The sequence below is a fragment of the Hyla sarda genome, chromosome 12, assembly GCF_029499605.1.
Source record: "Hyla sarda isolate aHylSar1 chromosome 12, aHylSar1.hap1, whole genome shotgun sequence".
Lineage (NCBI taxonomy): Eukaryota > Metazoa > Chordata > Amphibia > Anura > Hylidae > Hyla > Hyla sarda.
The window spans coordinates 71,650,749-71,678,237 of record NC_079200.1 but is presented as its reverse complement, the minus strand read 5'-3'; the positions used below and the strand labels follow the sequence as shown (position 1 = coordinate 71,678,237).

General features: G+C 44.9%; 1 protein-coding gene across 2 annotated transcripts in view; it reads left to right on the top strand.

The window, feature by feature from the left end:
- Positions 1-27,489, top strand: part of PDYN (prodynorphin) — a 140,130-nt gene that overhangs the window by 63,365 nt on the left and 49,276 nt on the right. The window lies entirely within an intron of this gene.

The window sequence follows — 27,489 nt, the reverse complement described above, 5'->3', positions numbered from 1 at the left end:
CTTGTATATAGGGGCAGTATTATAGTAGTTATATTACTGTATATAGGGGACAGTATTATAGTAGTTATAGTCTTGTACATATAGGCAGTATTATAATAGCTATGGTAACGAAATAGTGAAGGAGGCACTCACCCATAAAGTTTCTTTATTCTCCGTGTAGTTTAAAATGCAGCCTGCCCGGACATGGAGGCAACCAGCAGAGCCTAGGTAATAACAGACTGTTTCACACTGCTCGAGTGTTTCATCAGATTGCGAGTAATCTGATGAAGCACTCGAGCAGTGTGAAACAGTCTGTTATTACCTATGCTCTGCTGGTTGCATCCATGTCCGGCCAGGCTGTGTTTTAAACTACACGAAGAATAAAGAAGCTTTTCACTTTATGGGTGAGTGCTTCCTTCACTAATTCATTTACATTTTTGAGGAACTGTATCTGAGGATGAGCACCGCCAATTATGCAATTTTAAAGTCCTTCACCATATCCTGGAAGCCGTGAGAAGGTATCACGCAGGATTTAGGTTGTGCCGACTCCTCTATCTGTCCATATATTATTATAGTTATATTCTTGCACATAGGAGGCAGTATTATAGTAGTTATAGTCGTGTACATAGGGAGCAATATTATAGTAGTTATATTCTTGTACATAGGAGACAGTATTAAAGTAGATATATTCTTGTACATAGGAGGCAGTATTTTAGTATTTATCGTACAAGAAAGAAGAAGGGGGCACTCACACTTTAGCTTTTCAAGTTTATTCTGTGCTCATTACAGCTGGGACGCCGAGTGATCAGCACAGGACGCCGGACCACGAACAGGTAGAAGCCATGATGGTGATAGCTATTTCGCGCCTATGCCGGCGCTTCTCCAGACCACACCCACTGTATGACGCAGGCCAGGTAAAATACCTGCTGGTCAGGTACGTCACTGCAGTGGGTGTTGCTCTCTCATTGTGGGCGTTCAGCCCTCAACAGGAGCGTGCATTAAAAACACAATACCACATGAACATACATTATACACTATAACAGCATGCAACAATTTAACTCCAATAATATATGCATTAAGAAACAAGTAAAAATTACACAAAAGCGCTCATGTCTAATCGGTCATTCAAACCGAAATTACCTAGAGCCCTGGTTTTGATGATAATTTTCCCTCTCGTTGTAGGAGGGCTTTTTCTTTCTATCCATTTTCTGAACTCTATTTTTTCTATCCCGCAGAATGAAAGACATTTTACATTATTCTCATGCTCATCTCTTACGTGTGCAATCAATCTAGGTGACCCTTTTCCAGTTCTAATGGAATTTATATGTTCGTGAAATCTGGTATTCATTGGTCTTGTAGTACACCCTATATAAAACCGTTTACATTCCTTTACATTACCTTACACAGGCAGAGGAGCTCAGGGGAAGACTGTCAGTGAGAGGGTATCCACAAAAAGTTCTACAGGAAGCAATGAAAAAAGTGGAAAGAGTCAGCCGCAGTGACTTACTAAAGGGTAAAACAAAGAAAAAGAAAAAAACAGGAATGAGCAACAAAAACCCTAGTATAGAGGGAAATGGTCATTCTCAGTCACGTTTCTGTTTCTCCTTCAAATATAGCCCAATGGCAAATAATATCAAAGAGGTAATAAAAAAGAACTGGTTCCTGATCCAAAATGATGCAGATTTGAAAGATATGGCAAAAAACAACCCATTAATAGCTTTCAAAAAAAGTAAAAACATCAAAGATATTTTAGTACAAAGTAAACTAAAGATTGACACCAAAAAAACACGTTTAGAAAAACCGCAGAGCCCAGGAAACTACAGGTGTGGAACCTGCAATTGGTGCTCCTATTTCTCCACCAAAAAGAGTGTAACCCTTGGTAGGGAAATAGTTCACATTAAAGACAACATGTGCTGCAGAAGCAGCTTTGTTGTGTACGTAATTGTATGCGAATGTAAACGGTTTTATATAGGGTGTACTACAAGACCAATGAATACCAGATTTTGCGAACATATAAATTCCATTAGAACTGGAAAAGGGTCACCTAGATTGATTGCACGAGATGAGCATGAGAATAATGTAAAATGTCTTTCATTCTGCGGGATAGAAAAAATAGAGTTCAGAAAAGGGATAGAAAGAAAAAAAGCCCTCCTACATCGAGAGGGAAAATGGATCACCAAAACCATGGCTCTTGGTAATTTCGGTTTGAATGACCGATTAGACATGAGCGCTTATGTGTAATTTTTACTTGTTTCTTAATGCATATATTATTGGAGTTAAATTGTTGCATGCTGTTATAGTGTATAATGTATGTTCATGTGGTGTTGTGTTTTTAATGCACGCTCCTGTATAGGGCTGAACGTCCACAATGAGAGAGCAACACCCACTGCAGTGACGTACCTGACCAGCAGGTATTTTACCTGGCCTGCGTCATACAGTGGGTGTGGTCTGGAGAAGCGCCGGCATAGGCGCGAAATAGCTATCACCATCATGGCTCCTACCTGTTCGTGGTCCGGCGTCCTGTGCTGATCGCTCGGCGTCCCAGCTGTAATGAGCACGGGAGTGCCCACTTCTTCTTTCTTTTACGATTGAACTGTTTGTGCCACATGTATGGGGAGAGCACCACGACAAAACTTTGTGATCCACCTTATCAGTAATTCACCATATCAGTAATTCAGTGAACCACTTGCAGTGCATATTTTCACTTCCAATGCCAGCTTCTCTGTTTTACCTCTATTTAAGCATTTATATTCTTGAACTTAGGGGGACAGTATAATAGTTGTTATTTTCATGTATATAGGGGCAGTATTATAGTAGTTATATTCTTGTACATAGGGGACAGTATTATAGTAGTTATATTCTTTTACATAGGTGACCGTATTATAATAGTTATATTCTTGTACATAGGGGGCAGTATTATAGTATTTATAGTCATATACATAGGGAGCAATATTATAGTAGTTATATTCTTGTATATAAGAGACAGTATTATAGTAGAGATTGTCATGAAAGATGGGCAGGGAACAGGGAGTTAGTGAGCCCTAACTGTCCCTACAACCGCTGTCCCTTCCTATTGCCCATCCGCCCTAAACGATGGATCTACAACCATGAGGATGGACCCTATACTGCGCTAAAGTGCATGGGTGTAAGAGTCAAACAAAACAAAATGTAAATGTTGAAGAGAAAAAAAGAAACACACGCGTCCCTAGTGAAGTATAGTTAAACAGTTACAATCAAAGAAAGATGAGAATCCCACTCACCATATAGTGTTGCGCTGAGAGCATAACACCTATGTTTTCCTGTAGAGTGGATATCAATGGTCCTGCAGCTCGCAATCCTTCCGATCACTGACTTCAGTCATCGGTGGTAAATAGATGCAATGGGTAAAAGAACAGATATTTTCTGCAGCGCTGGAGCTAGTGAGTTAAAATAGACACTTGGTCCAGTGCTGCAGAAAATATCCGTTCTTTTACCCATAGCATCTAAAATGTAAATGTCAGGAACATAACGGGAGTGCTACAAAGCTGCAAACAAATATACCAGGCAGGAAATAGCATAGTAACATAAAGATCGGAAAATCGGATCAAGATTAACCGCAGATATGATAATATGAACAAGACTAGATATGAAGATAAGTATACAGCAGACACAACCAGGATATACAGGGGATGAACAAGTTAACTGAATGTCAGAACACTAAGCGGGTCAGGAAATCAAGAGTACTGTTCACACTGGACTCAGAAGAAGGAACACACTGGACACCCCACTCCAAGCATGGAGAGACAACAATACTAAAGCCAAATAGGCTCCTAGCTAGTGGGCACACTCCACAGTGTGAAAAGGATACTAGCCTATGAGGAAACAAAAATCCAAGATACACAAATACAGACACAAGACTAACTCACTCCTAGATAGATGGATTAGCACAAGGCTCAGAACAGGATTCTATCCTAGGAGAGACAGGATCAAACAAGGTCAAAACAGAACTGACAAACACACAGTGTGAACACGTTCTCAGGTTACACAAAGCATATGCAGAACAAACAATACAAGAATACTAAAACCTGACAAAGATACTAAAACAAAGCAGGCTAAAATCTAAATATCAGACAGATAACCGTGGTTAAAACTCAGGATACATGTGCTCCAAAAACATCAATAATTCCAGTTACTATTGAGGCTTCATGTCCTTCTAAGTGAAATAAATACGCCAAAATTAAGAGAATTATGTTGGGCAGTAATATTATTCCATCCTATTCGATGCTCTATGCACAACTGCAAATACTCAGGCCTATAAACAATGCTACTTAATCATAGAAGTATACAAATACTATGTCAATGCGAACGCCAGAAATGAAAAATTCTCCCATACATATTTTATGGCAAAGCAACATTTGCCTGCATTTACTATTGTGTGTGCTACTAGACATTGTTTTATTCTGCAACTTCTTCGTGGCACAAATTGAGCAGCGTGGCACATTTTGTCTGCTTCCAAATGTACTGTTATGCTGTACTATACAGTTCTTATTTTAAACACTTCCTCGATGATTTGACTTCATTGTAAGACAATAGTAGACATGTCTTATGCAAATTCACTTTTTAGACACATATATTATGATACAACATCCTACAAAAACTGACACTACACTGTTTACCAAAATTGTATAAAATTTATTATGGATGCAATACAACAAAGAAACCTTACCAAACTAAAAATGACCCACCCTTTTATTTGTGCTTGGTGGCACAGGGAAGGGAGGATATAGGGGATGATACATTGTATGTATTCATGAATATTCTAATTGTATGGAATTGTAAAAGTAATAAAGAATAATTTAAATAAATAAAAAATAAATAAAAAACGACCCACCCTTAAAAACCCTAACCCCTGAACTATAGGCTTTTTCTTGAGAAAAGTTAGACAAATATTAGAAAAAAAAACCTGAACTTTAAAGTGTACCTGTCAGTTTTGATTGGTAGGGAGGGGTCTCAGTTCGATACCCCAACGGATCAATAAAATGAGCTAGGAGAAGCTCAGATCTGGGGAATGAAGTATGCTGCCACACACTTTTCCCTGCTTTCTCTAATGATCGGATTACTCTGTGACAGGTCAAAAGTTTTTATAAATAACAGGTTATACTTTCTACATAAAATAAGACAAAATCTTAAAGGTATATATAATAACACACACATTTATTTAAATGTTAGGGAGTATTTTATAAATCCATACTTTCCAATCTCGTCCATTGTTTGTAGGCTGGACTAGAACCATAGAGCAGCAAAAACAATGCATTACTAATATTTCTAGTGTGACAGAGGGATCTATTACCTAATTGCAGTGACTGGAGGGTTAAGTTTGACAGTCCGACTCCCACACACCCCTAAACTTGTCTCATTAGCGTCGCTTGGAGACTACCACCTCGCTGTAGTGACCGCAGAGTCACTGAGAACCTATCCCCTAGGGGACCGCGCACTTTTCACTACCTCTTCAACACATCCCCCAAGGGCCCCCACCTTGCCTGTCATTGGGAGGCCAGGTACTACGTGACAATAAACATGCCGCTACAATTTAGACACATGTATATTTAGCAGCTTTGTCAGCAGCGCATGGCATGAATCACATGGAGTACTTGGAGATCTAAAAAGCAACAAGTTGTAGTAAGTCATAACGGAACTACAGATAGTGGGATGAATCCAAGAAGGAGGAGGAGGTGAAGAAAGACACAATTACCATAGACACAAACTGATTCACAAAACCCAGCCCCAGGCATGTACCGTGTGTCTATAAAGGACTGGGGTCCCTGGTTCAACTTCAACCAGGGGCACCATCTGCTATTTTCCTCCCACACTCCAAAACCACTCTAATTAATAAAGTGCAATAGAAGGATTTGATTGTTAGCCCCACTGACTAATAATAATAATCTATATATCTCAAACTCAACGTGTGTATGTATGTATGTATGTATGTATGTATGTTCCAGCATCACATACAAACGGCTAAAGATATTAACATGAAACTTGGCACACATGTTACTTATATGTCAACAACAAACATAGGATAGGTGATTTAACCCTTACTCACCCCCATTTGCCAGGGGCGGGGTTTATGTTTAAAGTCCCATACAAGTCAATGGGAAATATATGTTACTGCATAACTTCCAAACGGCTGGAGATATTTCGATAATACTTGGTCACATGTTACTTATATATTCACTTAAAATATAGGATAGTTAATTTAACCCTTAACTACCCCCATTTGTGAGGGTCAGGGTTTTTGTTTAACCGTCATAGTGAAGCCGGGACCCGCCTCTAATAGCGTGCAGCGCCGGTCGCGGCGCCGCGCGCTATTAACCCTTTAGCCGCGCGCTCAGAGCTGAGCCGCGCGGCTAAAAGTGAAACCGAAAGTGGCCGGCTAGCTCAGTCGGGCTGTTCGGGATAGCCGCGGCTAATCGCGGCATCCCGAACAGCTGACAGGACAGCGGGAGGGCCCCTACCTGCCTCCTCGCTGTCCGATCGCCGAATGACTGCTCAGTGCCTGAGATCCAGGCCTGAGCAGTCATGCGGCAGAATCATCGATCACTGGTTTCTTATGAGAAACCAGTGATCAATGATGAAGATCAGTGTGTGCAGTGTTATAGGTCCCTATGGGAGCTATAACACTGCAAAAAAAAAGGGGAAAAAAAAAAAGTGAATAAAGATCATTTAACTCCTCCCCTATTAAAAGTTTGAATCACCCCCCTTTTCCAATAAAAAAAAAAAACACAGTGTAAATAAAAATAAAAATAAACATATGTGGTATCACCGCGTGCGGAAATGTCCGAATTATAAAAATATATCATTAATTAAACCGCTCGGTCAATACCGCGCGCGCAAAAAAATTCCAAAGTCCAAAATAGTGCATTTTTGGTCACTTTTTATATCATTTAAAAATGAATAAAAAGCGATCAATAAGTCCTATCAATGCAAAAATGGTACCGTTAAAAACTTCAGATCACGGCGCAAAAAATGAGCCCTCATACCGCCCTATACACGGAAAAATAAAAAAGTTATAGGGGTCAGAAGATGACAATTTTAAACGTATTAATTTTCCTGCATGTAGTTATGATTTTTTCCAGAAGTCTGACAAAATCAAACCTATATAAGTAGGGGATCATTTTAATCGTATGGACCTACAGAATAAAGATAAGGTGTCATTTTTACCGAAAAATGTACTACGTAGAAACGGAAGCCCCCAAAAGTTACAAAACTGCATTTTTTTTTTCAATTTTGTCGCACAATGATTTTTTTTTCCATTTCACCGTAGATTTTTGGGCAAAATGACTGACGTCATTACAAAGTAGAATTGGTGGCGCAAAAAATAAGCCATAATATGGATTTTTAGGTGCAAAATTGAAAGAGTTATGATTTTTTAAAGGCAAGGAGCAAAAAACGAAAATGCAAAAACAGAAAACCCCCCGGTCCTTAAGGGGTTAAAGTCCCATGCAAATCAATGGGAAATGTATGTTCCCACATAACTTCTGTACGGCTGGAGATATTTCAATAACTGGTACACACATTACGGACCGGGATAGGAGGACCGGGATAGGAGGACCGGGATAGGAGGTCGGGATAGGAGGTCGAGATAGGAGGTCGAGATAGGAGGACGGGCTAGGAGGACGGGCTAGGAGGACGGGCTAGGAGGACGGGATAGGAGGACGGGATACGAGGTCGGGATAGGAGGAAGGAATAGGAGGTCGAGATAGGAGGACGGGATAGGCGGACGGGATAGGAGGATGGGATAGGAGGACCGGGATAGGAGGACCGGGATAGGAGGTCGAGATAGGAGGTCGGGATAGGAGGACGGGATACGTGGTCGGGATAGGAGGACGGGATAGGAGGTCTGGATAGGAGGTCGAGATAGGAGGTCGAGATAGGAGGTCGGGATAGGAGGACGGGATACGTGGTCGGGATAGGAGGACGGGATAGGAGGTCGGGATAGGAGGACGGGATAGGAGGTCGAGATAGGAGGTCGACATATGAGGACGGGAAAGGAGGACGGGATAGAAGGACGTGATAGGAGGAAGGGATAGGTGGACGGGATAGGCGGACGTGATAGGAAGTCGGGATAGGAGGACGGGATAGGAGGACGGGATAGGAGGTCGAGATAGGAGGACGGGATAGGAGGTCGAGATATGAGGACGGGAAAGGAGGACGGGATAGAAGGATGTGATAGGTGGACGGGATAGGCGGACGGGATAGGAGGACGGGATAGGAGGTCGGGATATGATGACGGGATAGGAGGTCGGGATATGACAACAATATATGAGGACAGGATATGAAGTCAAAAGCTTCATCCTTTGTTTATTTTCCTCCCCAACAAGGATTAGGAAGGAAAAACCGGGCAACGCCGGGTACTCAGTTAGTATATATATATATATATATATATATATATATATATATATATAAAGCTCAATGTGTATGTGTATGTTCCAGCATCACGTCCAAATCGCTAAAGATATTAACATGAAACTTGGCACACATGTTACTTATATGTCAACAACAAACATAGGATAGGTGATTTAACCCTTACTCATCCCCATTTGCCAGGGGCAGGGTTTTTGTTTAAAGTCCCATACAAGTCTATGGGAAATATATGTTACTGCATAACTTCCAAACTTCCGGAGATATTTCGTTAATACTTGGTCACATGTTACTTATATGTCCACTTAAAATATAGGATAGTTAATTTAACCCTTAACTACCCCCATTTTTAAGGGTCAGGGTTTTTGTTTAAAGTCCCATGCAAATCAATGGGAAATGTATGTTCCCACATAACTTCCGTACGGCTGGAGAAATTTTGATACCTGGTTCACATATTACAGGTCGGGATAGGAGGTCGAGATAGGAGGTAAAGGTAGGAGGTTGAGATAGGAGGACGGGATTTGAGGACAGGATATGAGGACGGGATAGGAGGTCGAGATAGGAGGTCGAGATAGGAGGTCGGGATAGGAGGTCGGGATAGGTGGTTGGGATAGGTGGTCAGGATAGGAGGACAGGATAGGAGGTCGAGATAGGAGGACAGGATAGGAGGACGAGATAGGAGGTCGGGATAGGAGGTCAAGATAGGAGGATGGGATAGGAGGATGGGATAGGAGGTCGGGATAGGAGGTCAGGATAGGAGGACAGGATAGGAGGACAGGATATGGGGTTGGGATATGACAACAATATATGAGGATGGGATAGGAGGTCAGGATAGGAGGTCGGGATATGAGGACGGGATATGAAGTCAAAAGCTTCCTCCTTTGTTTATTTTCCTCCCCAACAAGGATTAGGAAGGAAAAACCGGGCAACGCCGGGCACTCAGCTAGTAATAATAATAATAATAAATAGATAATGGTACATTAAATAGATAATGGTATATAACACTTATATAATGTAATAGATCTATCTATCATGAATATGACAGATAGAGAGTGTGTGTGTGTAAGAGAGACTGATAGATAGATATGAGATAGGGAGATAGATAGATATGAGAGAGAATTTTTCACTATAGCAATATAGCATATCATAATCATATATAGCTTTTTGCTAGCAGTGTGCTGCTGTAATTCTTTTGCATGTGTAGACAGATAGACAGATGTGAGATATTGGAAAGAAAGATAAGTAAATGTCAGATAAATAAACGCTGAAGATAAAAAGTCTCAAAAAGATAGACACTGTAGATAGATAAAGCAAAGTTGGCCCAGAGGCATTAGTGCCATCTTTAGGCTATTTTCACACGGCAGAATGTGCAGAAATCTGCAGGAATATTCTGCAAAGACTTTCCGCAGCAGCAAAGTCCCATTGATTTCAGTGGAATTCTGTTCATACATCAGAAACATTTTGCACGGAAATTCATATTCCAGCATCCATAGAAAGAATAGACATGTCTATTCTTTCTGCGGATAACGCATGGAAATGCATTGCCGTTTATGAGATGGTGCATTTCCGAGCAACCCTAGGAAATTTCTGTGTACATTCCACAAAGTGAACATAGCCTTAGCATAAACTTAGACCAGTCGTTTCCATCCATTGTGCCTACAGCAGTTGCAATACTACGACTACCAGCATGCCCAGACAGCCAAAGGGTGTATGGGCATGCTGGGAGTGGTAGTTTTGCAATAGATGGAGGCACCCTGGTTTGGAAAAATTTTACAGTCTAAGAATGTGCCAAATCTAGCACAGTGATTTCTTTAATGTTTTTCAAGATTTTTTCAAAAGTTTTTTCTTTAATGCCAATTCAAGATTTAGTTAAAATCTCTGCCCAAATGTAACCACATCTCGGAGCAACATTTTGTTGCCTTTTAAAGCGTTAAAGTAAATAAAAACAACTTTTGACATGTTCCTTAGACATGTCAAAAGTTGTGGATCGCACCACGTCTATCTCCTGAGAACCATTGCAATTGTGAGATATAAGCCATGGAGGTGGGTAACATTGTGCTCCACTCCACGGTTGGGCAAGTCTATGCAGAGAAAAAGTCAGATCTCTCCAGTGCTATCAATGTCTGAGCAACAAGTAGTTTTCAATGGCAGCAACATTTTAAGCCACGTACCTTCTGTTAAGCCATAGCCCCTCATGACATGATTTACAGAGAGTGTCTAGAACACACTTTATATGGTGTGACGGAGGCGTTCCGACAAACCATAAAGAGGTATGCACTCACCCCCTCCCCCTCCCCCCCAATAAGGAATCTATGCATTTTTAGAAATATCCACAGTTCCTCTTTAAAATACGCAACAATTACCCTGGAAAATAGCATGGCTGCATTTTTGTGGGAGAATTGGTGCGTGAACTAAAGTATGCACCGAAAAACCACTTTATTTGCCACACACAGAAAATGTCACAGCCAGATGTTAACTGAGAGTCAATAAGAAAATATGAAACACCGAACCCACTTGCCGTTTTTTCCTTTCTTATTTTTTCACTCTTCATTGGCGTTTTTTGGGCTCAGTGGCAATTTTCTAAAATCGCAGCATGCTGAGACCATGGCAGTATTTTCTGTCAATCTTGGCATTTTTTTTCTAACATAAACTTTTATAATGGTCTATTCACATGTACAGTATTCTGTGCAGATTTGATGCGCAGGATTTTCTGCTGCAGATTTCAATGTAAACTGAATACAGCTTGAAATCCTGCTCATTAAATCTGTGCAGAATACTGTAGGTGTGAATAGACCATTAAGGGAGAAAAAACAAAACCAAGAAAAACGTAATGTTGACATTGGCGTTTTTATTGCATCTTTTTCTACTCTTGATCACTTATATCTGTGTGAAAGAAAAGCTATCCTGAAAGCAGTGAAAAACTGCCAAATTCTACTAAAAAGCAATTTCCACTAAAATGAAAAAAAAAAAAAAAAAAGCCAGACAAAATGCCAGATAAAAACGGCAAAAGGACTTCCGGTTCCGGCGCCATGCTGTGAGGCAGCACGGAACGAGAGCTCTCCTCCACCGAGTGTTCCAAGGCCCCCCATGCTGATCATTATACCCGCTGTCGGAGCTCAGATACCTCCTCCGTGCACGGGGGTAGTTTATGGAGCGATATCTACTTCGCACGGGCCGAAAATCTATGTGGAAGAGCAGGAGGGGAACGCTTCAGTCCCGCAGAGACTCTGCAAACATGGCGGCGCCCAAAGCAACTGGGAAAGATCGCATGCAAGCACCCTCAGACGCAGAGGCCGAAAGAGATGCTGGCGCCACGACCTGCCGGGACTGGACTACGCACGCTTAGCGGCACCGGAACATGGTGATCTCCCCGGCCCCACGAACAGCAACAGACCACGGCAGGTTATTGTAAAATACTTGGACTTCACAGACAAAGTTGCCTTACTCTGGGCCTTCCGGCAAAGATCTGAGCCCTTAATGTTTGAAGGGACAAGACTGCTCCTATTTGGTGACTTTTCAGCGGAGGTGGCCAGGAAGAGAAAGGCGTTTGCTCCTCTATGTACCACACTACACCGAAAAGGGATTCGGTTTGCCTTGCTGTTTCCCGCCACGCTTAAGGTGTACAGTAACAACGGTACTGCCTCAACCTACCTGCATCCGGAGCAAGCTGAGAAGGACTTAAAGGGGACTCTGCAAGGTGATCTCGCGACCAGACGCTCACCGACACCTCAACTTGCGGACCGGAACGGCACTTCTCCAGGACCCAGGTCTCCCAGATCTGACAGTCACCGCCGGCCACCCGATCCGGAGGAATCCTGGTTCACCGCTCCTAGGGAACAACGTCAACGCTGAGTTCTCTACATTCTTCAGTTTGAACGTCAACCTGGCGGGGACCTGTGCATCTTCCACTGATCGTCCAGAGGGGTAACGTTTAAATAGTTGTAGGGCTCTGAGCCCCCATAGATGCCTTATACCCGGGCCTTTCTATTGTTCGCTATCGGGCAAATTGTATTGTATTGGTGTTTATTGGTGGGACAGACTGACCTTATGTGCACGTGATGTCCCCGATGTCTCTGCCCATTGAATGGAATGGACTAGATCAGGACCTGGATACTAGGCCTTAGCACTGTTTACCTACATTACCCTGTTACCGCTGTGGGTCCTTACTTACATGTGAAGCGCTCGGGACTCTGTGCACATTATGTATGTTTTCCTGCTTTTCCACTGCTCAATTACGTCCTTGTGAGGGTGGGAAAAGAGTTCTCAATGATACTAATAGTTGTTAAGTATTTTCGCCTTGGCTTACAGCGTGGAAAAATGGTTGTCCGTAAGGTTTTCTGCTGCCTAATGTTAGTATGTCTTTTAGGCAGCACACCTATGTGCCTCGAGTTTTGGGGTCTTAGTTTGGGAGGGGTGGGGGAGGGGGGAGGGATGGATCTGACATGTTGGGATGGGCTGTGTTATTGTTATTTGCCAAATGTAGGGTCTCATTGTCCTTCATTTTTCTATTCTTACTTTTATGAGGATCATATCCTGGAACGTTAAGGGACTGCGATCCCCCCAGAAGAGGGGCATAGTGTTGAGACACCTGAAGAAGTTGTCTCCTGACGTAGCCCTCCTCCAGGAGACTCACCTGGAGGAGCTTGATTTTCCGAGAATGGAGAGGGGGTGGGTTGGGAAAGTAGTAGGGTCCCCCTCCATTGACCGTAAAGCAGGAGTTCTGACTCTGTTTAGTAGGAATTTCGCTGCTGACATTACCTCTACACGTCATGACACAGAGGGGAGGGTTTGCTCAGTTGACTTTAAGACCGCAACAGACTGTTACACTATACACAATATCTATGGTCCGATCGGGGACGATGACTCTTTTTTCCGCTCTTTAACTACCACAGTGCTGGCGTCTACTACACCCCAGGGGATAGTGATGGGAGATTTTAATGCTGTAATGCACACTCTGGAGGATCGAAATAGCAATAGGTCTCACCAACCTCCCCCTCGCCCATATGACTCGCTGCTGCGCCAATGGGCCGCACAGGTGGGAGTAGTAGACTTATGGCGGGCTTTCCATCCAGCCGACCGGGAATATAGTCACTACTCCCACGCCCATGACTCCTGGTCACGGCTGGACTATGGCTTTGCTCCCGAAGCCTTGCTTCCCAGGGTCTGACAGATCTATTTCAATGACTTGGTCATATCTTATCACGCACCCTTAGTGATTTACCTGTAAGACATAATGCCTAGAGGATCGGACTTCATATGGCGCTTTCCTAGGGGCTTGGCCCGGGATGAACGCTTTCATGATCTATTGAAGGGTTGGTGGGCGGAGTATGCGGGGAACAATTCCACTCACCTCCGCACCCCGCAATTGTTTTGGGACACTGCTAAAGCTATACTACGGGGCAAGATTTTGGGTTACACCACTCCCTAAAAAGAAAGATTGCAACCCAACGTAAAACACTCAGTTCGCAATTGCAAACTGCCTATACTGCTTTCTTACACACCTTCTGAGTCTAACAAAAGGTCATGGACCAATGCTAAGGCCGCTTATGATCTGTGGTGTGCTAAGAAATAAGACGTAAATAGGTCCCATTTTGACGCCACTCTTTTCAGGTTTGGGAGCAAGCCTGGCAAACTGCTGGCAAGATACGCCAAGGGCAGGCAGGGGTTGACACACATCTCTGCCCTTAAGGACCGACATGGCAATCTACATAAACAACCTGACAAAATAAATGCCATCCTACGTGACTATTTCAAAGATCTTTATACCTCATCTGGCTCTGGTGCACAACCTACCAGGGATTGGTTGGCCGTTGCGGTTCTCCCAACTCTGACGGATACCGACCTGGAGCTCTTGAATGCTCCCATAGCACGGGAGGAGGTTGATGAGGCCATAAAGAATTTGCAATCTGACAAGGCACTGGGCCCTGATGGCCTCACAGGTGACTTTTATAAGATCCTAAAATCTGAGATAGCCCCGATTCTGCTGGACCTTTACACCACCTACCTGCAGGGGGCTCCCTGACTCCGTTAATACAGCGTATATTAAGGTATTGCCTAAACCAGGTAAAGATTTATTATCGCCCAATGGTTATAGACCTATCTCGCTTATAAATATTGACCTAAAAATGATGTCCAAAATTATGGCGGACAGACTGTCCTCGATACTACCACGGGTGATTTCCCCTCTGCAGGTGGGATTTGTGAAGGGACACTCAGCGATTGCTAACATTAGGCGAATGATCGCAGTTTTAGACGACATAAAACTTAAACCACACCTCCATAGATCGGACGCCATATTATCGATTGACGCGGAGAAGGCGTTTGACAACGTCTCCTGGGATTGGATGTGGAAAGTGCTTCGCAATATGAGCTTTACTGGTCCTTTTCTCCAATATTTGCATACCTTGTACTCGAATCCTAAGGCCAGTATACATACCCCGGGGTTCTTGTCAGACGCCTTCTCCCCCCAGAAGGGGACTCGTCAAGGGTGCCCGTTATCACTGTTGCTTTTCAATTTAGCGATTGAGCCCTTGTCTAGATTTTTGTCCACTGCTAATGGAGTGAGGGGTACAGGAGTGGGGAATGTAACGGTGATGCATGGGTTATTTGCAGATGACCTGTTGGTTTTCTTGACCAACCCCGTAGATGACCTGCCTAAGATATTCTACTACCTGGGGGATTTTGGGCTTGTTTTGGGTTTTAAAGTAAACATAACCAAGAGTGAACTGTTAGACTTATCCTCCCCAGAGTGTGCGTTTTCGGCAGGGAGGATATCCTCTCCGGTTAAAGTCACGCGTAGTTCCTTGAAATACCTGTGTATATGGATTGAACGCACAGCACGTTCCCTCTACACACTTAACTTCCCTCCTATCATTCAGAAAATTCAAACAGAACTGACTAGATGGCATTCGCTGCCCATGCCGCTACTAGCTAGATGCCACTTACTGAAAATGCTCAGTTTTGCTAAATTGTTGTACCCGCTCCAAACAATACCTATTCTACTTAGACACACTGACATTAACCTACTGACATCTATTTTTACTAAATTCATATGGGCCGGTCGACGCCCCCGCATAGCCCTTCAAAGCTGATGCTCCCAAAAGGACAAAGGGGGGGGAGGGGGGAGGGGATTCCCTGATATACGACACTACAACCTGTCTTGCTTATACAGGCACGGGGTGGACTGGCTGAGGGGCAGTAACTGCTACTCGAACTTCACTCTGGAGTCTGAGTTGGTCACTCCATGGTCGTTGGGCGCCCTGCTTCACACTTCTTGTAGAAGGCAAAGGCAGCCACATTATACGTGATACGATGGCTGCCTGGAAGGCTTGTAGATTAGTTATGTCACTGCCTATTCTCCTCAGCAAACATATGCCCCTCTGGTCACATCCTGACTTCCCTGCTGGACGCGACAATAGACTGTTTAGTGATTGGAAGAGGGCAGGGATACTGACTGTACGCTCCTTATTCCACGTCACCGAACCCCGCTATCTCACCTTTCCGGAGCTTAGCTTAGTAACCCTGCCCGTGCTAGTTATAAGATGATTTACATATCTGTAATAATGAAGATAAAAGGCGAACGGCAGGGTGGATCCGGGCATGGTAGATGTTATGTTATGTGCTCCGGCCACACACACTGGCCATGAGCGCATGGTCCCATTACCTGCTGCTGCTGGTGGGGCTGGGGACGCGCCCGCATGCGAGCCCCAGTCCTCTGCCTCTCTGCTCTGGTCCCCTTCCCATAGGGTGCACGCGCGCCGGAGCTTTATGATTTAAAGGGCCAGTGTGCTCATTAGCGAGACCCAGTCCGTCATTCACCTGCAGCTCATTGATAAATTTCTCCACCCTCCTCACTTCCCTGCCAGATCTTTGTTGTCTTGAGCCTGAGAGAAAGCATTCCTGTTATTGCCTTGCTGTGTATCTGATCCTTTGCTCTGTGACCTGACCTTGCTCTTTTGCCACCTGCCTACTGACCATTTGCTATGTTCCTGACTATGCTACTCTGCCGCCTGCTCTGACCTTCTGCTATCCTGACTCCGAGCTGTCTTATCCCTCCTGTGCCTCGCATCTCCTCAGCCGCCTGTGTGGTCGAGCCGTGCCGGGGGTAGCGACCTGGGTGCTGCCTGCCGCAGCAAGTCCATCCCGCTTTGCGACAGGCTCTGGTGAAAACCAGCGGCACGTTAGACTCCGCTCCCTGGTACGGTCTGAGTCATCTGCCACACAGGTCCAGCGGATCCACATCCACCAGGGTTCCTTTCTTCCGAAACATGTGTTCTACAGAAAGATCCGGCCATGGATCCTGCTGAGGTACCCCTGCCTGAAGTCGCGGATCTTCCCTCTGTTGTAGTACGTCAGTTGCAGCAATACAGCTACGTCTTCCGTTACCTTGCAAGCATGATGGGGATTCCAAGTCATGCAGAAGCTTCGTTACACAGTGCTCCATGCACTTGGAGCTCATGTCTGAACAGTTTCCGACGGAATGTGCTAAGGTGGCCTTTGTCATTTGTTTACTGTCCGGAAAAGCCCTGGCCTGGGCTACAACCCTTTGGGACTATGGTTATCCGGTATCCTCCAATTTGTCGGCCTTCTTGGCAGAATTTCGCAATGTCTTTGAGGAACCTGCACTTGCCTCTTCTGCTGGGACGGCTTTGCTGAACCTCTGTCAAGGGAATTCCTCCGTTGGTGACTAAGCGGTTCAATTCCGCACTCTTGCCTTTGAACCTGCATGGAATGATGAGGCCTTGTGTGGCACATTCAAAAAAGGACTGTCAAGCAGGATTAAAGATGCCCTTGCAGCACGTGATCCTCCATTCTCTTTGATTGAACTTATCCACTTGACCACTCACATTGATGAACTGCACTTAGAGACGGAACCTGCCCGAACAAGGAGATATCCTCGTCTAGCACCTGTGTTTTTCTTCGGTTTCCTGTGCCTCTTGCCGAAGAGGCTATGCAAGTGGATCGTTATCGTCTTACGCAACAGGAGAGGTCTTGACGACGTAGTGAGTATTTGTGCTTGTATTGTGCTAGCCCGGAGCACTTCCTCAAGGACTGTACAGCTTGCCCACGGCGTCCGGGAAATGCTCGCACCTAGGATTTGTGGGAGAGGCGTCCCTAAGTGTGAATACTACCTCTCCACACTTAACTATTTCTGTACAAATCTTCGCTTCAGCCAAGTCTTCCTTCAGTGCTACAGCATTTTTGGATTCTGGATCAGCAGGTGACTTTATTGATGCTTCTTTGGTCCACAAGCATCCTCTTCCTGTTACTCGGCTTGCCAAGCCCTTGTTCATCTCCTCTGTTAATGGACAAAATCTGGACTGTAGGGTTCACTTCCGTACTGAATCTCTTGTCATGCAAGTGGGAGTATTGCACAAAGAAAAGATTGAATTCTATGTTCTGCCACACTGTACTTCAGAGATTCTTCTTGGCCTTCCTTGGTTGCAACGCCATTCTCCGCAACTGGATTGGAGAACTGTAGAGTTTATTTGTTGGGGACAATACTGTCAAAATGTTTGCCTCCAATCAGTTCAGTCTAAAATAGTTTTTCGTCCGCCTCCTTTACCTTGCCTGCCACCACCTTACCAAGATTTCTCTAACGTTTTCTGCAAGAAACAGGCTGAGTCTCTGCCTCCACATCATCCTTACGACTGCCCTATTGATCTTCTGCCTGGTACCACTCCTCCTCGTGGAAGGATATACCCTCTATCGGTTCCTGAGACCAAAGCCATGGCTGAGTATATTCAGGAGAATCTACAAAAGGGATTTATCCATAAGTCCTCTTCTCCTGCTGGAGCTGGTTTAATCTTTGTTGGAAAGAAGGATGGCTCACTCCGTCCATGCATTGACCACAGGGGACTTAACAAAATCACAGTCAAGAACCGTTACCCACTACCTCTTATCTCAGAACTTTTTGACCGTCTACGTGGTGCCAAGGTCTTCTCCAAGTTGGACTTACATGGAGCGTATAACCTCATTCGTATCCGCAAGGGAGAAAAATGGAAAATGGCCTTCAATACTCGTAACGGACATTTTGAGTATCTTGTAATGCCTTTTGGCATGATATTCTCTACACCTGTGTTGTCGTATACCTAGATGACAACCTGATCTTCTCTTCCAACTTAGAGGAGCAAGTTCGTCTGGTTCTTCAGCGACTACGGAAGAATCATCTCTACGCCAAACTGGAGAAATGCCTGTTCGAGAAATCTAGTCTTTCGTTTCTTGGCTACATTGTCTCTCATTCCTGCAGATGGATCCAGATAAATTGTCTGCAGTATTGGATTGGCCTCTACATTCGGGCCAACATGCTATTCAACGCTTTCTAGGATTTGCTAACTATTATCGACAATTTATCCCTTATTTTTCATCCTTGGTTGCTCCAATTGATGCTCTGACTAAGAAGGCATATAATCCTAAGTCTTGGCCTCAAGAGGCTAAAGAGGCCTTCTCCCGTTTAAAGTCTGTGTTTGCCTCTGCTCCCTTGCTTACAAGACCTGATCCGGAGAGGCCCTTTGCTTTGGAGATTGATGCCTCATCTATTGGAGAGGGTGCCATTCTTACTCAGAAAAATGCCAAGGGCAAGACTGTTACTTGTGGGTTCTTCTTCAAGAGCTTCTCTCCTGCTGAGAGGAATTACTCCATTGGAGATCGTGAACTCCTCGCCATCAAGCTCGCTTTGGAAGAATGGAGACATTTATTGGAAGTTTCTTCTCATCCGGTCAGCATCTACTCCGACTATGAGAATCTTCTATACCTTCAGTCTTCTCAGCGTTTGAGCCCCCGCCAGGCAAGGTAGTCACTGTTCTTTTCTAGGTTCAATTTCTTCATTCACTTCCATCCAGCAGACAAGAACATCAGGGCTGATGCTCTCTCCAGGTCCTCTGACGTAATTGGTTTGGACTCCACGCCTAGGCATATTATTTCTCCTGACTATTTGATTCCTGCCGCTCCTGCCGAGATTCAGCAAGTTCCTCCGGGAAAATCCTTTGTGCCCGCCAGATTGAGACGCAAGGTCCTGAAATGGGGTCATTCTTCCTTGACAGCAGGACATCCTGGAATACGCAAGACTCCACTTCTTATCTCCCGGCACTACTGGTGGATTTCATCACCGATTTGCCTCCATCTCCTATTAACACTGTCATCTGGGTCGTTGTAGATCGGTTTTCCAAGATGGCTCATTTCATTCCTCTACCAGGTCTTTCTTCTGCCCCGCAGCTGGCGAAGTACTTCTTGTTGTATGTCTTTCGTTTACATGGTCTTCCTCAGCATATCATTTCAGATCGAGGTGTGCAGTTTGTCTCTAAGTTCTGGCAAGCCCTTTGTAACCATCTTGACATCAATCTGGACTTCTCCTCGGCCTACCACCCTCTGTCCAACGGTCAGGTGGAGAGGGTTAACCAAATCCTGGGTCGACCTTCTCCCCTGGGCTGAATTCTCATATAATCATAAGGATTCCAAGTCCACAAGGTTGTGTCCCTTTTTTGTTGTCTACGGACTCCATCTCCGTTCTCCTCTTCCTCTCCCAGTCTCCTCTGGTGTGCCTGCTGTTGATGAGCTGGTCCCTGACTTCTCTACCATCTGGCAACAGACCCTATAGTCGTTATTCCAGGCTTCTTCATGCATGAAGTAGAAGACATTCCTCTGTCCTTCTCTCCTGGTGACATGGTGTGGCTTTCATCCAAGTACATCCGCTTCAAGATTCCCTGTTACAAGCTCGGTCCTCGCTACCTTGGTCCCTTCCAGATTCTACAAAAAATCAACCCTGTCTCCTACAAACTCCATCTACCTACTACATTACGTATTCCCAATTCCTTCCACATCTCTCTCCTCAAGCCTCTTGTCATAAATCGGTTTTCTCAGAAGAATCTTGTCCCCACACCTGTCTCCGGCTCTTCTGACATCTTCACAGTTAAAGAGATTCTTGCTACAAAGACTGTGCGAGGTAAGCAATTTTTTTTTTGGTCGACTGGGAGGGTTATGGTCCTGAGGAGAGATCTTGGGTGCCTGAGGAGAATATCCTGGACCGTGACCTTCTCCGGAGTTTTCTGACTCGTAAAAGGAGGGGAAGACCAAAGGGGGGGTACTGTTACATTATGCACTCCGGCCGCACATGCTGGCCGTGAGTGCATGGTCCCATTACCTGCTGCTGCAGGCGGGGCTGGCACTCGCATCACGGGACGTGCCCGCATGCGAGCCCCAGTCCGTCACTCACCTGGTGCTTCTCCTGCCCCCACCTCTGCCTCTCTGCTCCGGCACGTGTGTCCCCATCCCCTAGGGCATGCGCGTGCCGGAGCTTTAAGATTTAAAGGGTCTGTGCGCTCATTACTGTAATTCACCTGTGGCTCATTGATACATTTCTCCATCCTCCTCAATTCTCTGCAGGATCTTTGTTGCCTTGAGCCTGAGAGAAAGCATTCCTGTTATTGCCTTGCTGTGTATCTGACCTTGCTGCTTGCCGCCTGCCTACTGACCATTTACTATGTTCCTGACTACGCTACTGTGCCACCTGCACTGACCTTCTGCTTTCCGCACTATGAGCGGTCTTATCCCTCCTGTGCCTCGCATCTCCTCAGCCGCCTGTGTGGTTGAGCCGTGCCAAGGGTAGCGACCTGCGTGCCGCCTGCCGCAGAAGGAACATCCCGCTTTGCTATGGGCTCCGCTCTCTGGTACAGTCCGAGTCAACTGCCACAGAGGTCCAACGGATCCACATACACCGGGGTTCCGTTCGTCTGAAACGTGAGTGTTACAGTAGGCAGCATATTGATCAGCGTCCCCCGCACTACCAGCCAGTACCTCTGGTTAGTGCGGGGGGGGGGGGGGGGATTTGGTGACAGTTTTCCTTTAAATGCATTCTCTCCCAGCTCTGTGTCATGTGACCATACAGAGTTCCAGTGTAACTCTATGGAGCCATCTGGTACACATGCACAGCGGGCGGGCAGAAGCAGCTTTCAGCCATGCTCTTCTCCCCACCAGTTCTAGCAATCGGTTGGTGTCTGAACACTCCTTAGGACATGTGAAAAGTTTTGTGAAATCTCATGTACCTTTCAACTCAAGTTGGATATGACAGCATATTATCTGATGATTTAGTATTGGACTGCAATACAGCACTGAGATGAATTTTCCATTGCACTGTTTCTATTCTCCACCTGTGTACATGACTGTGTTTTCAACCCATATTACAGGTTATATTTACTTTACTGGTCTTTCTTTACACTCCTGTCACATCCACAGCTGCTGTCACAATTCTGCAAACTTCTGAAATCTGCCTACTTATGTTACACTTGGGAAATGTATTAATTAGGATGCTTGGAAAGCTGGATGTTAACCCCATGGTGGCCATATAGCAGAGTAGATGGTTCTCACATTTGCTTGGGCACCTGAGGCATGTTACATTTTGAGATACCAGTACTACATGTCTGGCATTGGAGCTGTGATTGTGTTAGCGCTGTCTGCGTGGGACCGTGATGGGCCAATTTGTCACCTTAACAATGCAACTGTCAGGTAAAAGTGACATGCAGTAAAAGATCCCATGGGACACCCAGAGCCTCCCGTGGGGCTGCAGGTGGGTGGCTGCATTGTAACTGATACTGTCATGAGTGCGGGGGACAGAGCTAATATTAGGAAGATCACAAAAGGATAATCCATCAAGGCTTCCAAGTCACTGTGGAACACTGTATCCTATACCTTTAGGCTGGGCTCATGCTATACATGACAGAATGCCCCTCCACCATTATGCTAAAATTGTACATGTAGTATATCACAAGTTACATAGAAAGGTTAGTGATAGTAATTTTGGTAGTATTCCTAATGGTCTAGGGGGTTAAAGTGGTATCCAGTGTTAAAAAAAAAAAATGGTGCTTGGACAGGGGAAGGGTATTAAATAAAGCCTATACTTGTCTAGCTCTGGTCCTGCACTGGACCCCCGCAGCTCTCGTGTCACTCTATCTGTTCCCACAATGTTCTCTCTGCTTCCAAAACAAGCACTTGTTGCAGGATCTGCTGGCTCAGCCAATCACTAGCCGCAGTGGTGTCCTGTCTTGGCCTGTGATTAGTTAAGTGGGCAGGTCCTGCAACCAGCACTCATCTCAGAAGCAGGAAGAAAAAACAAGATCAGAAAACCAGATTAAAGCCAAATGGGAGCTTTAGGGATCAAGCTGGATACTACAACATTTTGGTAGTATCTGTAGTACCTTAGGGTGACTATGGATAATCTAACATTCCTGGACGTTTAGGACAGATCAGAGGATAAGATTTAGGATAAATGAGTAGTACTTTCTGCAGTAAACGATTCAGCATACATTGTAGAATATAATGTTAGACCCAGCATTAGCTCATCCCTTCTGCACTGTGTAATCCTATGTGACTACATCGTTTCCTGGTGTCAGTCATTCTTACTTAGTCCCTCTCTCTCTATTTCAGTTCTCTCTGTCCCCCTTGATCACCTCCGCCTACTGCTGCTGTCCCCTTTCCCTCTGTCATTTGTTACCTTGTAAACCAGGAATCTCAACATCTTTGACTCTGTCATTTCCAAGGCAGCAGTGTCCTCAATAGTCTTCTCTGGAACAAGAAAATGTATTAAAAATTAGAGTTTTTTCAAGGGCTCACAGAAGTGGGGTTACTTTTCCTGCAGTCAATCTTAGCTCTATTGACTGTGCACTTGAATACAATCTATTGTTTCCTTTTATCAGCCATGTCAGGCTGGGTAGAGGCTGACTGCAGTGTCGTTCCCTGGAAGCATAGCACAGCCTACAAGACTCCACACACCAGCTTGGCGATCTCTTCAAGGAGACACACTAACCCTCAGACAGAAGTGCAAAACCTCCCTTAGATACGTTCCATTGTTTCCGAGACTGGAGATGTGACATCACGCCATGCCCCCTTGAGGGGGCGTGGCATGACATCCCGTCTCCAGTCCCGGAAACACAGAAGTTTCCTAGAGTGGAGAAGCAGTCCCGCATAGAATGCGGGTGCTGCACGGAGATCGTGGGGGGTCCCAGTGGCGGGCCCCCCCATGATCAGACATCTTATCCCCTATCCTTTGGATAGGAGATAAGATGTATTTGGTCGGAATACCCCTTTAAGGAGGTGGCAGCCATATATTTGTACTGAAGTATCAGGTTACACATTTTGTTTTTGCTTTTGCTACAAAGCTCCAAAACCCCTGCATTGACACGGCTAAATTATACATTTTAACTGCCTGCAGTCACCTCTAGAGGGAGCTCACTGTATACATTGATTCCAGTAATAGGTATTCAATGAGTAACTGCTCTCTCTATAATTTATCTCTTTTATCTGTGTCAATGAAAATTATTTTACAATAGAGTATTGTCACAGTTCCTGTCCTCCCCCTACCTTTATACTGACCACTGTTCAGGTCATAGAGCATGCCCAGTACACTCTCCTATAGATGTCAATCAGTTCTCTCTAGAATAAAGGTTCATATGGTCCATACGGCTGCTGTAAAGCATATCACCAAATGCTGGTAAAAGCAAACCAAAATTGGCCATGCCCATAATTATATACAGCAAATAGAATAAAAATTACAAATCAGAAAATAAAAACAGACAATAACAATGGGTATCTGTTTTTTTTTTTGTTTTGCTACAAAGTATAGGTAATATATTCCCTTTGATTTTAGGTAAAATTCTTCACCCTCCAGCCTGTGACTGTGTTATGGTCTATTCACACTTCTGAATTTCCACATGCGGAATTTCCGCATGAATTCTGCACGAATTCCACACAAAATCCTGTGGTATTGCGGCGGGGTGTGTGGTGCAGGGAAGATGTTGTTACCCTAGGGGCATATGGCATTAACCCCTTGTGTTCATGACGCCACGGCGTGGTTTAGCCTTAACCACCCAAAGGTAGACTGCTGGATCCTGGGCTAGACACGGGGGGCAATAAAGACACCGATGCCAAGTTACAGACAACGGTAGCTTTACTGAGGGTAGACAGTTGTTATAGTCTATGCAGTACAGCCAGGGCCCAAGGAGGTGACCAGTGATACAGAGACCTCACAGGTTTGCTGGGACTTGTAGTAGACAGCAAAATTTAGTGCAGGCCACGCTGAGTAGACAGAAGACTTGACTTGACTGACAGGACAGTGACTTCAGCTTACGTGTACTTGACTTGAGGCTGCAGGACTTGACTTGAGGCCTCCACTGCTCTGGACAAACACTATAGGCACGACTTGACTGGACCTCAGCACAAAGAGAACGCATAGCTCAAAGAGAGTGAGGCTAGCTCCACCCAGGGATTATATGGGGGAGACTAGCAGGGAGCCCATAGGTCACCTTTGGGGTCAGCTGGTCACTAGCACCTCCTGGGTAACAATTACAGGGTACATTTATTAAAGATACAATACACAATATAATACATAGCCTATTTACATGGGGGAAACAACTGCAGGGGGCCCTGGGGACACTGCCTGACAGGGCAGGGAAGGTATGGGGAAACACCATTCCGTACTGGGCGACCACAAACTCCCCCTCTTCATTACAGTCGCCCTCGACGCCCAGTCCTGGAGGGCGGAGGACTGAAGTGACCACTGGGGCCAATGACAGTTCCTGGAGCATTTTTACCCAATGTCTTTTCCAGGTCTGATGAGGAATGGCAATGAGTCCATGTGGCATGGTTAATGTCCATACATGCGCTAAACGGGTGTGGAGATTTTTGACCTTGTAATTCTCTCCTCAACACTTCTCCATCAACAATATACATAACAACTTTACAAGACATGTCAGATTGGGCTGCCAGAGGCTATCTACCCAATGCCTTGGCTACTGGGGTCCCTTGGTTTGACACACTTCCCCCCAGAACTCTATACATAGACTTTAAACATAATGTTACTTTTACATTTGGTTACCTCTGTCACTGCACATGTGTTGTGGCCTTCTGGCCAGCAAAATATCCTGCACACTGGGACAGGAGAAAACAATAGACATACTCGCTGTAGACATGGGTGAACTGGAAAATATACAAGGCTACAGTCCTAATATAGACATGGACATTGGAGTAGACTAATTTAGTAATAGTGTACTGACTATACTGTGCTATGTGTGGTACATAACTTTTATTTATTATAATGAGAGTTAATCTTTGTACCCCGCTGGGAGTTTTCCTTGGGTTGACCTTTGGGACCTATGCAACACCCCTTCTGGAGAGTCTGGAACACTGGTGTCTTCTGGAGCTCTTGGTACTGTTGACACTGTGACTGGGTCTTCCTCATTGAAGTCGAGAGTTAGCACAGGGTCAGGACTGGCAGGATCTGGAGTGACTGACTGTGGTGCTGGAGAGATTGGGGACTGAGTTGGCGCTCTGGAAACTGGTGTATAAACTGGAGCCAACGGTGACAGGACTGGAGCTGGAGTAGAAATCAATGTTGGCTGAACCAGCCCCGAGGCTGGTGAAACACAGAAGACTGCAGGCTAACTTGGGGAAAACATAGGGAAGTCCATAGATGGATGAACCCCTTCACCTGGGACATATTCCCTTGCAGTATTGACAGCTGGAGGATATGGTGCAGGGAGCACGGGCAAATCTTTTAGACACAGTTTGATTCGGCTGCGATGAACAACTTGCAGCTCATACCCAGGCTTTTGTACTTCGTACACGTCAGAATCTGGATAGGGTATGGCTGTCACAGTTTACGGTTCTGTTTCCCAGACGGAGTCTAATTAATGGGTTCTCGGAAACTTCCGCAGCCACACTTTAGCATCCAATTAAATAGGTTTTTCAGAAGCATGACAGTTATAATCTTCCTGTTGTCTCACGGTCCGTTAGGACAGACTCCTGACACCCAAGGGTTTGCATCCAATCGGAGTAGAACATCTGGGCCGCTGTTTTGGCTGTGAGGTCTTTAACAGGTGTGCAAAAAAACTTTTAAAGAAAAAGTGTGAGGGGAGTGCTACTAAAATATAACTTTTAATATATATATTTTAAATACACCACTGAAGTGATTGTGAACCAATACCATGTTAAAAACTAATACACAGGATCCACTCAACGTTACCACCCGTATGGTGGATTTACCAGTATTCAGAGCACCACCAATCCGGTGGATTTGTATAAATATATACCGTTCTCAAATATATACCGTTCTCTACGCGTTTCTGCCCTAATCTAGAGCGTCATCAGGAGAACTTCATATATATAGAAAGTCTCAACAATGTGGAAATGTGTGAGATAAAGAGATAACGATGGCGTCACTCAATATATTAACATAGGTAAATGCATGTAGCACCCCTGTGCTAAGTGCCACTATGCGGGTGTAATTGATCTACATGTGGCACCCCGATACTAGGTGCCACTATGCGGGTGTAATTACAGCGGATCCAAAGGAGATAACCTATAAAGAAGATACATAAAGCCAGTCAGCCCATATGATCAGGTACAGTATAATATCCTTTCATGTATAGGGCTCTCACTCACAGTCCGTGGTCCGTCTCCCAGTACCTAAAGAAAGAATACAACAAATATCCCTGTAAGGAGTTGCTGCGCGGCACCTGCAAAAGAATAGCGGTATCGCCACCACTCGCTACTCACAGTCCGCTGATGTAACCGCCAATTACAGGATCCCGGAAGGTGCGCAAACCCGCAATGGCGGGGAGCCAGTAACAGTCCGACCGGCTTCTATGCGCTACCTTGCCGGGATCCTTGGCGTCTGGCGTCATATCCTGGCGCCCCAGTGTGACGTCGTCCGTCCCCGCCTCTCTCTGACCCCCATAGGGGGCGGGACTAAGTACCGCTCGTCACTTCTGTATTCGGGGCCAGGTATGTTAGAATGTGATTTGCGGCTAGAGGAGTAAATGCATTAACTCCTCGGTGACCGACACCAATTATGATCACATGCTAGGGTACTAAACAGCCTAAAATTGGAGCTTATTAAGAGATGCTACCCAAATATGTATAAATTCTCTGCTACTAAGCACCTCTAAATGGCCCTATATGGTGGAGAGGTGGGGTTTAATGTTGGAGCTATACGGAATACATCTTTGAGGGGTAGATATTATATTTAGATTAATAAATAAATAAACATCAGTGGAAAGGACCGGGACGCTAAGGTGCCTAATTAAATAATACAGGCACTGGGTCCCTCCATCTTTGGAAACA